The sequence below is a fragment of the Ptychodera flava genome, unplaced genomic scaffold (genome assembly GCF_041260155.1).
Source record: "Ptychodera flava strain L36383 unplaced genomic scaffold, AS_Pfla_20210202 Scaffold_154__1_contigs__length_81206_pilon, whole genome shotgun sequence".
Classification (NCBI taxonomy): domain Eukaryota; kingdom Metazoa; phylum Hemichordata; class Enteropneusta; family Ptychoderidae; genus Ptychodera; species Ptychodera flava.
Genome location: NW_027248336.1, coordinates 20,665 through 36,270, shown reverse-complemented (window position 1 = coordinate 36,270; position 15,606 = coordinate 20,665). Strand labels below are relative to the sequence as shown.

The window sequence follows — 15,606 nt, the reverse complement described above, 5'->3', positions numbered from 1 at the left end:
TGTAAACATTTGCAGGGCATTACAAAATTAAGTGCGGCAGTTAATAAAACATCCACAGACACATATTTATACATAGATTCAGACGTTATTTTTATTTTTCTGTTCAAAAAATTAAGCAATTCAAAGTGTAAATCTCATAAAATAGAAAATACCGTTACAGAGTGCAAAACAAAATGTTTTCTTTTACTTTTGGTTTCCTCTTATGGTAGATCACTATAGACAGAAACGAAGAAAACAGATTGAATTTTTATCACATTTACATATAATGAGCGTTATCCAATCTCTTTTTCGTTTGTTAGATTTGCAATGAATATTTTGGTGGCAAATGAAGGCATATTTAAATACAGCCGACTGAGAATTCCTAAATACATATTAATTGCCCGAATATTTTGATTATTCACACCTCTGTAACAAACAAGGTCATCAAGACCGATATCACATCATGAAAATGCAGCACAACTGTATTCTTTAAATGTTGTAATAATGTTAAAACGTTCTGACAAACTGTCTAAAAACAACGTACAAAGAGTTTATTTAAAAAAGGAAAAATAATAATAAGATTATATCAAGTATATCTTCACAACGGATACGAAGGCTGTTTTGAGTAGGCCATTTCAAAGCACTTGACATTATTACCAACAGTAATAGAAAACGTCACTGTCATTCACTGATCTTTAAATATGAACTTTAAAAAGTACAGTATTGTTTGCCTTTGCCCATTACTCTTTGAAAGAGTGGTGAGCTAGACAGATGTCTCAGTAAGAACATGCGATGATAGTTTCTGCTAAATATATGTCCCTCTCCATTAGCACAGCTCATCTTTGATGGTAAGAACCTACTCTCTCTCATATCCATATTCATTGTTCATCATGTATTGTACCTGAGGAGAGAAAGAAATAATGAATAATGGTAATTGAACACCTACATGCACACTGTCGTATGTCTTTTGTATCTTTCATAGTTCTATAGGTTAGTTTGAACATGTTTTCATTTCAGTCGTGATATTTATAATACACCTGGGTAATAATACATCTGGTTAAGGTTTTGCCGGATTCAATTTTAAGTGATCTTGCAATGTATACAAACTAAATTTTTATGGGACACAAGGACAACATTCATACAGTAAACAGATGAACTAACCAAGGATGCTGATCAAAATAGGTCTCCTTATGCCATTTGTAAAATTTGACAAGATAAGCTACATTCACAAATACTGGGGAGCTGGGGCTGGAGGAATGCTTGCGGTTGAAACATTTTGTGGTTAGTAGAGGGTTGCGTGACGATTTAGTTCAAGGTATATGTATAATATTGTGCGGAATTTGAAGAAACCTCATTAGTGCTGCACAACTGTCAGGTTAACAATTTTGTGCACAATAGTTTCATAAATTTCTTGCGAGAAAAATAATTCTCTCTTTATTTTTTTCATTGTTTTGGAAGCTTGGCATTTTATTGCAGCTCAAAGCTCAACAAGTCATCGTTGATGACACAGTCCCCACTTGTTAATGGGTAATGTAATTTGATCACAGGTGCTTAGCGGATAGAATCTTATTTTATTAATTGGGCCTATCATTAAAAATGAGTTCCATTGTGGTGAAAACGTATAACAAATGTGGGGTTGCCTTCCTAATTATAAAAGGTCATTAAATAAGTCAAATAGTAATTAATCGAGAAGATGTTTCAAAATATTTTTGCATTCTATTAAAACACTGACTGATTATCACGTGAACCACATTTTATAAACAATACCAACAAGTGTCAATGAATTGTATTACAACACTGTGAGATAACATCTGTACAAAGTTCATCTAATTTGATGAAGCATTTAATTATAGACATAACTCAAATTAGGCAAGTTCATTACATACTTAAACAAGTCATCGTTGATGACACAGTCCCCACTTGTTAATGGGTACTTTGATTACAAGTCCTCAGAGAGGATAGAGTCCTCTTCATTAATGAGGTCTGTGATAAAAATACTTTGATACAGATGGCACTCAATGGCCAAGAATGAGTTCCATAGTGATGAAAACATAAAACCAATGTAGGCTACCATCCTAAAGTTCATAAAATGAGTCAACTAGGAATTAATCAACAGGATGTTGCAAAACTGTTTTGCATACTATCCTAACACTAACAGATTATCACCGGTACCATATTTCATAAAGTTTGATGCAGTATTTACAACTCTATGAGATCAACGTCTGTATCTCGTTTCATCAAATTTGACGTTGCATTAATTTGTGGATATATCACTCTAATTACGAAAGTTCATAACATATGCAATTACAAATTAATTGAAATAACACTGATAAATGTCTTTTTCAATGTTACAGCAATGCGAGCTTAACATCTGTACAACATTTCATGAAATTTGCTGCAATATTTCTTGACATATCAGCCTAATAACGGAACTTCAATAATTGACATGATACTGCTACATGACGTGAAACAAATTGACGAGCATATGTATGAAATAGGTCAATGTCCTGGTACCAACTTTGGATGATACTGGTGGAAATATGTCTGAGTTATGGCTCTGTACATGAGAAAATCGTAACAAAATTGCAAAATACCGCAATTATACGGTGTCGCTTAAATTTGATCAGAATTGGTACATACCAAAGATCAACAATAAGTGTTATTTCTATCTGTTCAGTGCAGGAAAATTATACGTTGATTTTATGACAATTTCTGCACAGTACAACCAGAAAAACAACAAGAAATATTTAAAGGAGAAAATTAAGAATGACAACAGTAAATAAGGTCTGAAACTTTAGGTACTGAAGGTCAACTTTAGCAACATGCATAGCAGAGAATCTTTCTACCGTGGACGTACAAAAATAGACATCCATGGTTTCAGCAGATCTGTTAATATGTCACAGTTCATAAACAATGACAGGAAATGACCAATTAGCTGTTTCAGTTACTGCTACCACTCCCAAACATAATAGGTACCCTGCATACAAATAGGTTAAAGGTCAAAATTCTCTTATTCAGATGTGTTGGCTGATTCAGTTCACTGCCACCACTCCGGCACACTTGCAGTACTTCCCTTTTTCTTACCTCATTTGAACATTTTTGACACTGATGTGTTCATTTGAACAAATTCACATCTCAACCCCTATGTCTACCTGTACACCAAATACTGAGACGGTAGCTTTGGCGGTATGGGAGCTTTTGTATGTGACGGACATACATCCGCACATACATTCCAACAAATATACAGACATACAGACGCCACTCAGACTCGATCATCAGATAAGCTCTTTTGGTATTTATATATAAAACCAAATATGAGCTAAAAATCAACACGTATATGTATGACATACCAGTAAGTCAATGTCCATGTACCAACTTTGAATAAAATCAGTTGAGACTTGCCAGAGTAATGGCTCTCGACATGAAACAACCATAACAAAATTGCCACCTAGTGGCCATATTGGACCATATCGTTAAACCAATCGACGTACATATGTATAACATAACTCAATGTCCTTTTACCAACTTTGTATAAATTCCCTTGATACGTGTCTGGGTTATGGTTGCGGACATGAAAAATAGTGACAACATCACTGTTCGCTCCCATATAGTTATCAAAACAAGTCAACAATTGTATGAAACATGGACATACATATACAGACATACTGACATACACAGACTGGCACAGAGTGATGACATTGACCCAAGTGTGCCTTGGCCCATGGAGTGTCTGAGAGTGATAAAGATATAACAAACAGCTGAATGTAATGATAAAATAGTTAAGTATAGGCCTATACAGGCACTGAGAGTGAATATGTTACAGCAATTTGATTAGTTTGTTTTTCCTTTTCTGCTTCTGTGATAATCTTTAAGAAAATCAATCTGCAAGGCAGTTTATGTATTGACAAATATGTTGTCTTTTACAAGCACACAGTAAACTGTTCTTGATTTTTCATTTACAAAATTTGACATAGACTGAAATACATAACACGCAACCAATGTTTACACTTTGCCCATACACCAGATACATGGAGAAATTTCAACATACAATCATCAACTCAGAAACCCAACAGGGAAAAGTAAACATTGTTGTCTTCCAGAACAGCTGGTGCATCCACATCTGGAACAACTTACAAACTTCACCAATTACACAAGGATGATGACACAAGAGATAAAGTTAAACTGTGGTGAACTTGACTACTCCTTTCAAATCCTTACCTAACTTGACATCTTAAACTAAAATACACTGCATGGTTAATTGTGCACAAAAATACATCGGGATGGACCATTTGATAAGGGATGGTGTCTGGAAGATCGATGAGGTACATTATCTTTTTTATCCGATCCATTGTACATTCTTTTTTCCCCACTCTCCCACCCTTTCTTTTTGTCAAACCTTCTCTGGCTGAATTTTTTATTGGCATTTGTTTGGAATTTTTTCAAAATCTGCCAGGATTTTTTACCGCATATTCAACACCAAATACAGTTTACCATATCAAATGCTTACTAAATCACCACATTATATACTCTTAGTTCCAGTAGGTATAAAATTACCAAAAAAAATCTTAAAAATACAAAATGAAAGATATCCCAGTAAACCTGAAAGTTTCGCAAACTTGCCCAAAAAATTCAAAATTCCGGATTTCAACTTAATTTCAATATATCTTATTAACAAAAACCCTAAGGACCAGTTTACTAAATATCAAAGCAATCAGACTGGTAAATTTTGAGAAACAAATTTTTTGACCAAAAATGAGAAAAAATTGCCCAAAAAATACAAAATTGCAGATTTCATCCTAATTTTAAATATATCTAATTAACATAAACCCTAGGAACCTGTACACTAGATATCAAGCTACCAGATCAGAAGTTTGGAGAAAAAATCTTTGACCAAAAAGGCAAAAATTGCCCCCAAAAAAAAAAAAATTGCCAGTTTCAACATACCTTCAATACATTATATTGAGATTAATCTTAGATACCTGTATACCAAATACATGTATCAAAGCTATCAAATCAGTAGTTTTTGGATTAAAAAAATTTTATCAAAAATTGGGAAAATTGCCCCAAAATTACAAATATGACAATATCAATACAATTTGTACAAGCATTACTGAGGTCATTCTGAGGAACATGAATATTAAGTTTCATAGCAATCAGACGAGCGATTTCAGAGAACAAGATTTTTTGACTAAAAACGTAAAAAAAAACCCATAAAAATACAAACATGCAAATTTCATCCCAATTTTTGCACACATAATTGAAAATACCTAAAGAAATCTGCATACCAAGTTTCAACCAAATCTGACCAATGCTTACTGAGTTTTAGCCATTTGCAGGATTTTTCCTTTTTTCCCCCTCATTTGTATATTTTTGGCACTGACATGTTCATTTGAACAAATTCACATCTCCACCCCTAGGTGCACCTGTACACCAAATACTAAGACAGTAGGTGCTACGGTTTAGGAGTTTTTGATGTGGACGGACTAACAGACATACATACATACTTACATACATACATACACACAGACGCCATTTTGCCACCTTATACGAATACCTCCCACTTGCATATATACATATGCATATATGGGAGCGTAAAATCGGAAAAAAAATTGCCATACGACGGCCATATTGGATCATATCACAAAACAAAATCAATGTGCATATGTATGACATAGGACAATGTCCTTGTACTAAGTTTCAATAAAATCGGTGAATAAATCGGTTGAGACGTGCCCGAGTTTTGGCTAAGGACATGAAAAAAATGTAACAAATGGCTGCCATGCAGCCATATTGGATCATATAATGAAAAAAATTGACATACATATGTATGATATAGGTTAATGTCCTTGTACCAACTTTGAATAAAATCGGTTGAGATGTGCCTGAGTATTATGGCTCAGAACATGGAAAAATCGTAACAAAATGGCCGCACTGCAGCCATATTGGATCATATCACATAACAAATTGACGTGCATATGTATGACATTAGTCAATCTCCTTGTACCAACTTTGAATAAATTAGCTTGATACATGTCTGAGTTACGGCTCTGTACATAAAAAAATTGTAAAAAATGGCCGCACGGTAGCCATATTGGATTGTATCGCAAAATTAATTGAAATGCATATCTATGACATTGGTCAATGTCCTTGTACCAACTTTGAATAAAATCGGTTTAGATATGCCCGAGTTATGGCTTTGTACATGAAAAATTGTAACAAAATGGCCGCACTGCAGCCATATTGGATCGTATCTCAAAACAAATCAACGTGCATATATATGATATAGATCAATGTCCTTGTACCAACCTTCAATAAAATCAGTTGAGATATGCCCGAGTTATGGCTCTGTACATAAAAAACTTGTAATAGAATGGCCGTCTGGCGGCCATCTTGCATTTTATTACAAAACAAATCGCCTTGCATATGTATGACATATGAAGTAATCCTTACAATGAAGTCAACATCTGTACTAAGTTTCATGAAATTTGATGAGCTATATCAGCTGACTTACGAAAATTAATTAAATATGCAAATCAGCAGTTAACTGGTGTGATACTTCTACATATATTTTCATGCCATAACACTACTGGGAGATCAACTTCTGTACCACATTTCATCAAATTTAATACAGCCTTTCTAGAAATATACTAATTATGAAAGATCATCGAATATGCAAATTAGCAATCATTTGACATGGTACTGCTTGATGTCTTTGCACAGTATAACAGTACTAACAGATCAACATTTGTAACAAGACATTAAATTTGATACACTGTTTCTAGACAAAACCAACAAATTAGGAAAGTTCATTAAATATGCAAATAAGCAATTAATTTGAATGAGACTGATAATTGTCCTCATTAAAATGTTAAAGCAATATGAGCTCAACATCTATACCAAGTTTTCTGAAATTGATGAATAATTTCTTGATATATCTTTCTAATTACAAAAATTTATTGCATGCCATTAAACCTCCAAAAATTCAAAATCAGTGACACGTTTCGTGGTTGATGCAACTTTTCTAGACATATCACACTAATTACAAAAGATCAACAAATGAGCAAATTAGCAATTAATTGACATGATATTGCTTAATGTCGTCATACGGTATTACAGTACTCAAAGATCAAGATCTGTACCATATTTCATCAAATTTGATGCAGTGGTTCTGGAAATTAGGACAGTTCATTAAATATGCAAATTAGCAATTAATTTGTATGAGCTTGCCAAGTGTCTTTGCAAACTGATATGGGGCTATGCCATAAGATCTGCATCGAGTTTCATGAAATTTGCTGCAGTATTTCTGGACATATCACCCTAATTACAAAAATTCATCAAATATGCAATTTAGAAATTAAATGATTCAATTCTGACAAATCCCATTGTGTGCTATCAGAGCTCTGTGCAGAAAAAATCTTACAAAGTTTCATGAAATTTAGTGCATCTACTCTACAAACAGAGCTCTTTTACAAAATGTCATTGTTCCGATTTCTTAATAAAATGGCCGTAACAAAGCCATAGAGGATTGGATCGCAGAACAAATTATCCATGTACAAAGTTTGAATAAAATAACTCTGGGCATCTCTGAGATATCTGCATGAACGAACGGACGGACGGGCACACGGACGCATGGATATGACCAAATCTGTAAATCCCCCGGACGGTGTCCGTGAGAACTAAAATATCTTTCTTGCATTTTTACGACTGGAGCTACAAAAGATCATTTGATATCATCTGAAACATTTCCTAGCCTGTCGACTGTATGTTGAATTGTGCAATTTACCTTACCTTATCAAAATCTTGTTTTCTTTTCTTTGGCTTGAAGCTTCCCAACAATGTTGTTCTTCTGGGGAGAAAGAGCAGTTTGAGACACATCAAATGTGTGATCACACAAATCTAAGAGGGCCAAGTTGGAATTGTAGGCAGTTACATATCACATTCCCACATGGTTACAATTTTGATGTTGAACATTTGACATCTCAAAAACTTGATCATATTTATTTGCTTCTCTTTTGATCTGGGTAGAAATGGCTTGCCTGGTGTTAGTGTTAGATATTTGACAAAAGCAAGTTAGTAGAAAGATTTAAGTTTATTTTCAATCTAATTTCCCCTGTTCATCCTCTGCAATTAGTAGATGAGTGCCAGTTGACAATGATTTTAATGGGCATCATCTTTCCTAACAATGAGCACAGAGTATATCCCTAAGCATTAAAACACAAGAATTTGTCTTCTATATCTATGTTTGTAATGTGGTTTGAGCTACAGTCGACATTAAAAGCGACCTTACAACTGATAGAGGTCAACTGAATAACGATGAGGCGGAATAGCTATATGTGACACATGCGTTGATAATAAGGTGGAATCCTTGTTAGCTCACTTCAGGATGGCCTGACCCAAAATGGCAAACATGATTGCAAAAAATACACAATTGAAGATTTCATCAAATTTAAACATATCACACTTAGATCATTCCTAAGGACATGTCTACAAGATACCTAAGTTATCAGACAAGTAGTTTTTTGACAAACAAAAATTTTTCGACCCGAAATGCGAAAAATTGCACAAAAATACAAACTTAAAGACTTCATCAGAATATCATATTACGATAAGTCCTACAGACCTGTCATTAAAAATCACAGCTATCAGATGAGTAGTTTTTTGAGAAAAATATTTTTGAATAAAAATAGCGTCAAAGTGACACCGTGCTCACATTTGGTTACACGTGGCAAGCAGAGTGAGTGTATACACAATATTCAAAGATTCTACGGACTTGAGCTTGTGATATTCATATTCAAGTGCATATGAAATTTTTTTGACGCACTGTCCATTGAAGTAAAAGGTTGGCAACTGTTGATCACACACAGTTCGGCAATACCATGCAACCTTGTATATCATACCTAGTGATACAATCTGCCATATAAAAAAATAATGGTGTCCTCTTACAATATTGTACTTTATGTAAACAATATCTGGTTTCTCTAAGGTCAATCATTGCACAACAGGAGTCTATTAAAGGTAACATGCATGTAAGAATGGGCATTTTGAGCTTCCACTGTTAATGATGCTGCCACATCTCCATGATAATGGTATATCTCAAACTGCCACCAAGTTAAACAAGTATTGCAGTATCATAGACAAATGGGGAAATTTCCAAGCGGAAACCTTTTGAGAAACAAATATTTTGACCAAAAATGGCAAAAATTGACCCGAAAATACAAAAATTGAAGATTTCACCAAATTTCAATATATCACACTAAGACAACCCCTAGGCACCTTTATACCAAATATCAAAGGTATCAGACAAGTAGTATTTGAGAAGTATATCATTTGACCAAATATGGCAAACATTGCACCAAATATACAAAATTGCAGATTTCGTTATATATTCAAACCTGTATACCAAATATCAAAGCTGTCAGATGAGCGGTTTTGAAGAAATAAATTTTTGACCAAAAATGACCAAAAAATTCCTTAAAAATACAGATTTGCATATTTCATCACAAAACATTGGCTGCATGTTATGTATTTCTGTCTATGTCAAATATTGTAAATGAAAAATCAAGAACAGTTTGCTGTGTGCCTGTAAAAGATAACATATTTGTTGATTCATAAACTGCCTTGTAGATTTATTGTCTTAAAATTATCATAGAAGTAGAAAAGAAAAAGAAACTTATCAAATTGCTGTTACACATCCAGCCTGAGTGCCTGTAGACCTATATTTAACAATGTTATCATTACATTCAGCTGTTTGTCATATCTTTATCACTCTCCATGGGCCAAGACACGCTTGAGGGACTATGTCATCACTCTGTGCCAATCTGTGTATGTCAGTCTGTCTGTATGTATGTCTATGTTTCATATAATTGTTGGCTTGTTTTAATTACTATATGGGAGCAAACAGTGACATTGTCTCTATTTTTATGTCATCTAATTGTTGTAATGTTATTAATAATTTAACAGAATCTAGAACAATTTTGTCACATTCAATGACTTTTATCTCGATCTTAATGTGTGTGATTTGTTGTAAAAATACCGCAATGATACGGTGTCGCTCACATTTGATCAGAATTGGTACATACCAGCATGGGTACCAAAGATCAATAATAAAAATAAATGTTGTTTCAATTTCTTAAATGCCCCGAAATACTTTGAAGTTGTCCTAAAACTTTTAAATCAAGGCTGCGTTCACAAATACGATTAGGGGGAGGGGGCTGGAGGAAACCTCATTGAAATATTTTTTCAGATCCCCCTAAGTACTCTAAAACATTTTAAATGCCCCCCTCTATGTGGTCAAATTTTTCAATTCCCCCCAACTGTCACAGGCCCGCATATTTGTAAATGATGTGAGCGCAGAAAAAATAAATATGTAATGCGCCGTTCTGCTCACCGGTGTTCAACACTATCTGCACTTTGTATAGTCATAGTCCAAAGGCAAGTTACTTAAATGCAGCAGTGATTTTTTTAGATTTATTGGTCTAAAAGCCAACTTGGGTTAATCCAACTCTGGCCAGGTCAATTGCTCTTGCTGAAGAGCACACAAAATGACAATCATGAAAGCATAGGCAAATTGTGAATTCTGGCTAATTGCTATATTGCACAGTGACTTACCAAAAATTTGTTTCAAATCTATAAGACACATATGAATGAGATGCTACTCAAAATTGACAATACTGGAAGGTTAAAATATTCAATCAAATAAAAACTTTAATCTCTGTACTTTTGGGTGTAATAACTGCAAATTTGGTTCAAAAATAAATAATTCCATTTGGTCACATATTTTTGCTTTTTAAGTTAGTCCTTACTACCAGCATGGGTACCAAAGATCAATAATAAAAATAAATGTTGTTTCAATTTCTTAAATGCCCCGAAATACTTTGATGTTGTCCTAAAACTTTTAAAATCAAGGTTGCGTTCACAAATAACGATTAGGGGGAGGGGGGCTGGAGGAAACCTCGATTGAAATATTTTTTTCAGATCCCCCCTAAGTACTCTAAAACATTTTCAAATGCCCCCCTCTATGTGGTCAAAATTTTTCAAGTCCCCCCCCCCCCAACTGTCACAGGCCCGCATATTTGTAAATGATGTGAGCGCAGAAAAAATAAATATGTAATGCGCCGTTCTGCTCACCGGTGTTCAACACTATCTGCACTTTGTATAGTCATAGTCCAAAGGCAAGTTACTTAAATGCAGCAGTGATTTTTTTAGATTTATTGGTCTAAAAGCCAACTTGGGTTAATCCAACTCTGGCCAGGTCAATTGCTCTTGCTGAAGAGCACACAAAATGACAATCATGAGAGCGTAGGCAAATTGTGAATTCTGGCTAATTGCTATATTGCACAGTGACCTACCAAAAATTTGTTTCAAATCTATAAGACACATATGAATGAGATGCTACTCAAAATTGACAATACTGGAGGGTTAAAATATTCAATCAAATAAAAACTTTAATCTCTGTACTTTTGGGTGCAATAACTGCAAATTTGGTTCAAAAATAAATAATTCCATTTGGTCACATATTTTTGCTTTTTAAGTTAGTCCTTACTGTTCAAAGACTTCTGTATCATTTTATAACAAGAATGTGAAAATTTAGAAAATCGAGCATCTTTTTTCTTTAATATTTGATTATTCTCATTTGCCAGAATTAAAAAAATTCTATGTATTCTTCTATGTGTTGCTCTCTGGCCTGATCTTGTGTACAAGTATGTTTCACTGTCATGAGCGTCATTTGACCCAAACTCTTCTTTAACTACCATGTACAACAGAGTCAGAGCTATCTCTGTCACTGTTCAGGTATGCAGTGACAGTGGCACTGCAGTAGCAGAGCATCAATGACAGTGACACTACCCGTAGGCAGTAGCTGTATTAATTTTGATAATTTTGGCAATATTTTTGTTCAGTTTTACTACAGCGTTCTTGTTCTACTCCCTACAGCATGTTGAATTGTCCAGTATTCAGCTACTATCACAGCCTGTGTATGTGTACCATGCATTTGTATCACTGGCAACTGACTATCAGTCTGGAATGCAATTAAATTATTACAAAATACATATTTATATTTATACATACAGGCTTTGTCGACAAACTAAATAGTGTGTGTTTGAGCATGCTGTAGGGAGGTAGCAAGAAAACTGTAGTTGTTATATTGCATAGAAATATTGCATAAATCATTAACAGTTGCAGCTTCTGCCCTGTTACAAGGCTCCAGTTTGTTATTTTACAACAAATCACACGTTTAGATTTTTTTGAGATAAAAGTCATGAAATGTGACAAAATGGTTCTATATTTTGTTAAAATATTACTAACATTACAACATTTTGATGACATAAAAATGGTATTCATTTTTCATTGAATTACCTCCAAAAACTTGGAATTGGAAAATGTAAAACACAAAAGGGAACCAACAATTTTCAAGTCCCCCCCCTTACAGGTAGAGCATAATTTTCCACTTCCCCTCTACTACCCCAAAAATTTTCGAATCCCCCCTGAATTCCTCCAGCCCCCCCCCCCGGGTGTTTTGTGAACACAGCCCTAGCAATCTGTGGGTCGGAGACGCGGAGGCCATAAGTGACGTATAGTGTCTAGGCAAAGTTGTCAAAGAAATCCGTTGTGTTTTTTTAACATAACTTGTGCTTTTAGTATTACTTTTTTGAAAGTCTGGAAATTCCGATTTGTTACTCTGGCTTTCTATTCAGAAAAAGTTTTCCTATCGAAGGGTGTTTACTGGGGAAGGACCCTTCCTGGTTACGGAGACTTTGCTACGTTGACCTAATCTAGACTTTATTGGCGGGAACTGTCTATGACCAATTAGGCGTGCGGGTCGATCAAGTTTCAGTGAATTAACACAGGCACTATAGTTACTCACTATAGTGATTCAGTTTTGTCTCTAATGCTGTTTACCGCCCGCCGTTACTTCTATTCATTATCCAGATAAAACATGCCACGTAGAATAGTACACGATAATTTCTAATTCAAAAAGTGTGTTGTTAAGACATTCAAAACATTAAATATTAGCCTAATACTTATCTTTTGAATCATCGCGGTAGCAAATTCAGTACAAAAACTAAGAGAGATGAAAACGACACTTCGTATGTTCGTGAAATTCTTCATATTAATTTGATCTAAATTTCTCCTTGCGATTTTTGACAGACAGTTTTCTCCAGGACGGTTCTAAACGGTGCATTTTTAGATGATCCCGAAACAAGCATAGAGAGCTAATGTAACAACCTTGTTTGGAGTGGTTTGTACAACAGCACTGTCATTCATCAAAAGAACAAACAATGTACTTACCATAATTCACGAGCCTTAGCCATCAGTACCTATCTTCATGTTGCGATCAACATGCCTGGATGTCGAACAGTGACAACAGCATATCGCGATCTTGTAAACGATCGTAGCATTTTGAAATGTTCTGGCCGCCTTTAGTCCGTGATCTTTGGAAAGCGATTCAGAAAAAGATTGAGAACAGTTTTTTCGGGTTTTGGCCACTCGCTAGTGCATCGCTGGGCAACAGCCTCTCGCCTACGGGACTCGGTTGTGTGGATATGCATTCTCCAGGGCACCTGACACAGTGGCTAAGTCGGTATAGAAGAAACGGGGAATTCTCGACACTGTAAAGACAAAAGTCTCTGCTTGACCAAGTTGACTGCTCTGGATAAGATATTTTGGCGCTCGAAGTTTGCATGCGCATGCGCTGTACATGAAAATATTCAGAGCATGGGGTGGTGTTGACCGCGCTATGTTTGGGAGAGGCAAAGAGAGATGCCATAGGATAGGGAGATTTACATGTATTAATTTTAATCTATAGCGCCGACATACTGGACAACTTAGTTTTTTATATTTAAGTTTGTGATCAACACAAAGAGACAATGGCAATACCAGTGAAACGATTTATTCATTAATTCACGAAGTGCTGATATTTGTGCTCTGTTCACCTCTGTGCTCTAAAATGTAGGGATTGTACAAATCTTTAGAATGCTAAGGCTGATATTTATACCTTCTGTTGCATAACATGACAACAAATAGCTGTGATCCGACCCAGCTGTTACCCCGGCTGGTTCTCCATAGTAAACGGAGGAAAGTTCCCGTGTACTAATAAAACGTGCGTTTTCCAAAAAAAACCTCGGATATTCTGCCAATTTCGCCAACAGCATTCACATTTTCAGTATCATATTTGTTGCATTGTTTTTATTCATAATTGCTTACATGAACAATGGAGCTCCGTTTCTAGCTCCATGCATGAACCCATGATTGCGTAAACATCACATTCAGGACTATGTTGCTCTCAATAGAGACAGGAAGCGCGTTGACCCCAATCAACCGCTAAAACTCCGAAGTTATACTTCACGAATTGTTTTGTATTTTTACATTTCCCAAAATCTTCCATGATGACGGCTGGTCGAAATAAATTGTTTGTGAGTTTCATTTTTACGGCACTGACCTTGCATTATAATTTGACTTGCGGTTGTTAGCCATATCTCTGACGTTGCAAGCAGATTATCAATCGTACGGTTCAAAGATCTCTTAGTTAAACAATGAGTGCAAATCAGGGTTTAACACAGCACGGTTCGATAAACAAGCGTATTGCTACAGCAAAGTATACTGTATCTTGCAAAATCTTACAGTCTGTAAGTGTGTGAATAATAATTCATAGCATAGTTCAAAGTTCAGGGCATCCGGTGCTGGAAGTAGAACACTGTCAGGCTTTATTTGGTATACATAAATAACAAGATATACATCACAATCATATTATTCACCAGGAGTTCCACAAAATTATTCGATAAATATACAAGCAGTGTGGTAAATTCGGATGAATTAGTTTTTCAGGATTAGATTCACAAAACAGCCACATATTTTGTATTATTTACAATACAGTTGCCGACAAATGTACTAACGTTGTTTCGAAGGGATGCCTGGCCGTAAGACGTCAATCCCGCCACTGTCTTCCTCGCGGACATATACAACATACAAACATATACAACTGAACAACGGCGATGTAGGTTCAGTGATTATATAATAGGTCCTACGCGCTACACACACTGAAAATACCATCTTCGCTTGCCAAGGTCATGGGTCCAGGCAGCTGGATACGGACCCGTGCGAGCGTACGATGAGAAATTAGACAATTGGCCTTCTTTAGCTCTGCATTCACATATGTGTTCTTTTGACAAAGATCTTGGTGTTGCTTTCACTTTTGCTGACTATAATTGTAGGTGTTGCTGGCAACAGAAAGTTTCAATTATAGATTGGACGCCCATTGAAAAATTACATAATCAAGTTGTGTACGATGCTTCTCCACGAGAGCAACACATTCAGTTGTGCGAGGTGACAGGGGCAGGCACCCGCTTTTAATTAAGAAGATGATGATTCAATATTCGTCACTGGCATAGAACATGCATTAAAAAGAAAATAGCGATGTAGTTTCAGTGATTATATGATAGGTCATTGGTCCTACACACACCGAAAAAATACAGATAAATGGTCTTCTTTAGCTCTGCATTCAAATATGTGTTTCCTTAACAAAAGGTCTTTGCGTTGCTTCAACTTTTGCCGACTTAATTTTTAGGTGTTGCTGGCAACAGAAAATTTCAATTATAGATGGGACACGTATTAAAAGTCACATTTAACGAT

The 15,606-nt window shown here is 35.4% G+C and overlaps 1 long non-coding RNA gene across 1 annotated transcript; it reads right to left on the bottom strand.

Moving 5' to 3' along the window:
* Positions 1-549: 549 nt before the first annotated feature.
* LOC139126897 (uncharacterized) lies at positions 550-13,636 on the bottom strand. Its single transcript, XR_011550859.1, has 3 exons — positions 13,267-13,636; positions 7,768-7,825; positions 550-880 (listed from the first exon to the last, which is right to left on the bottom strand). It is a non-coding gene; the product is annotated as an uncharacterized lncRNA (long non-coding RNA).
* Between the last annotated feature and the right edge of the window lie 1,970 nt (positions 13,637-15,606).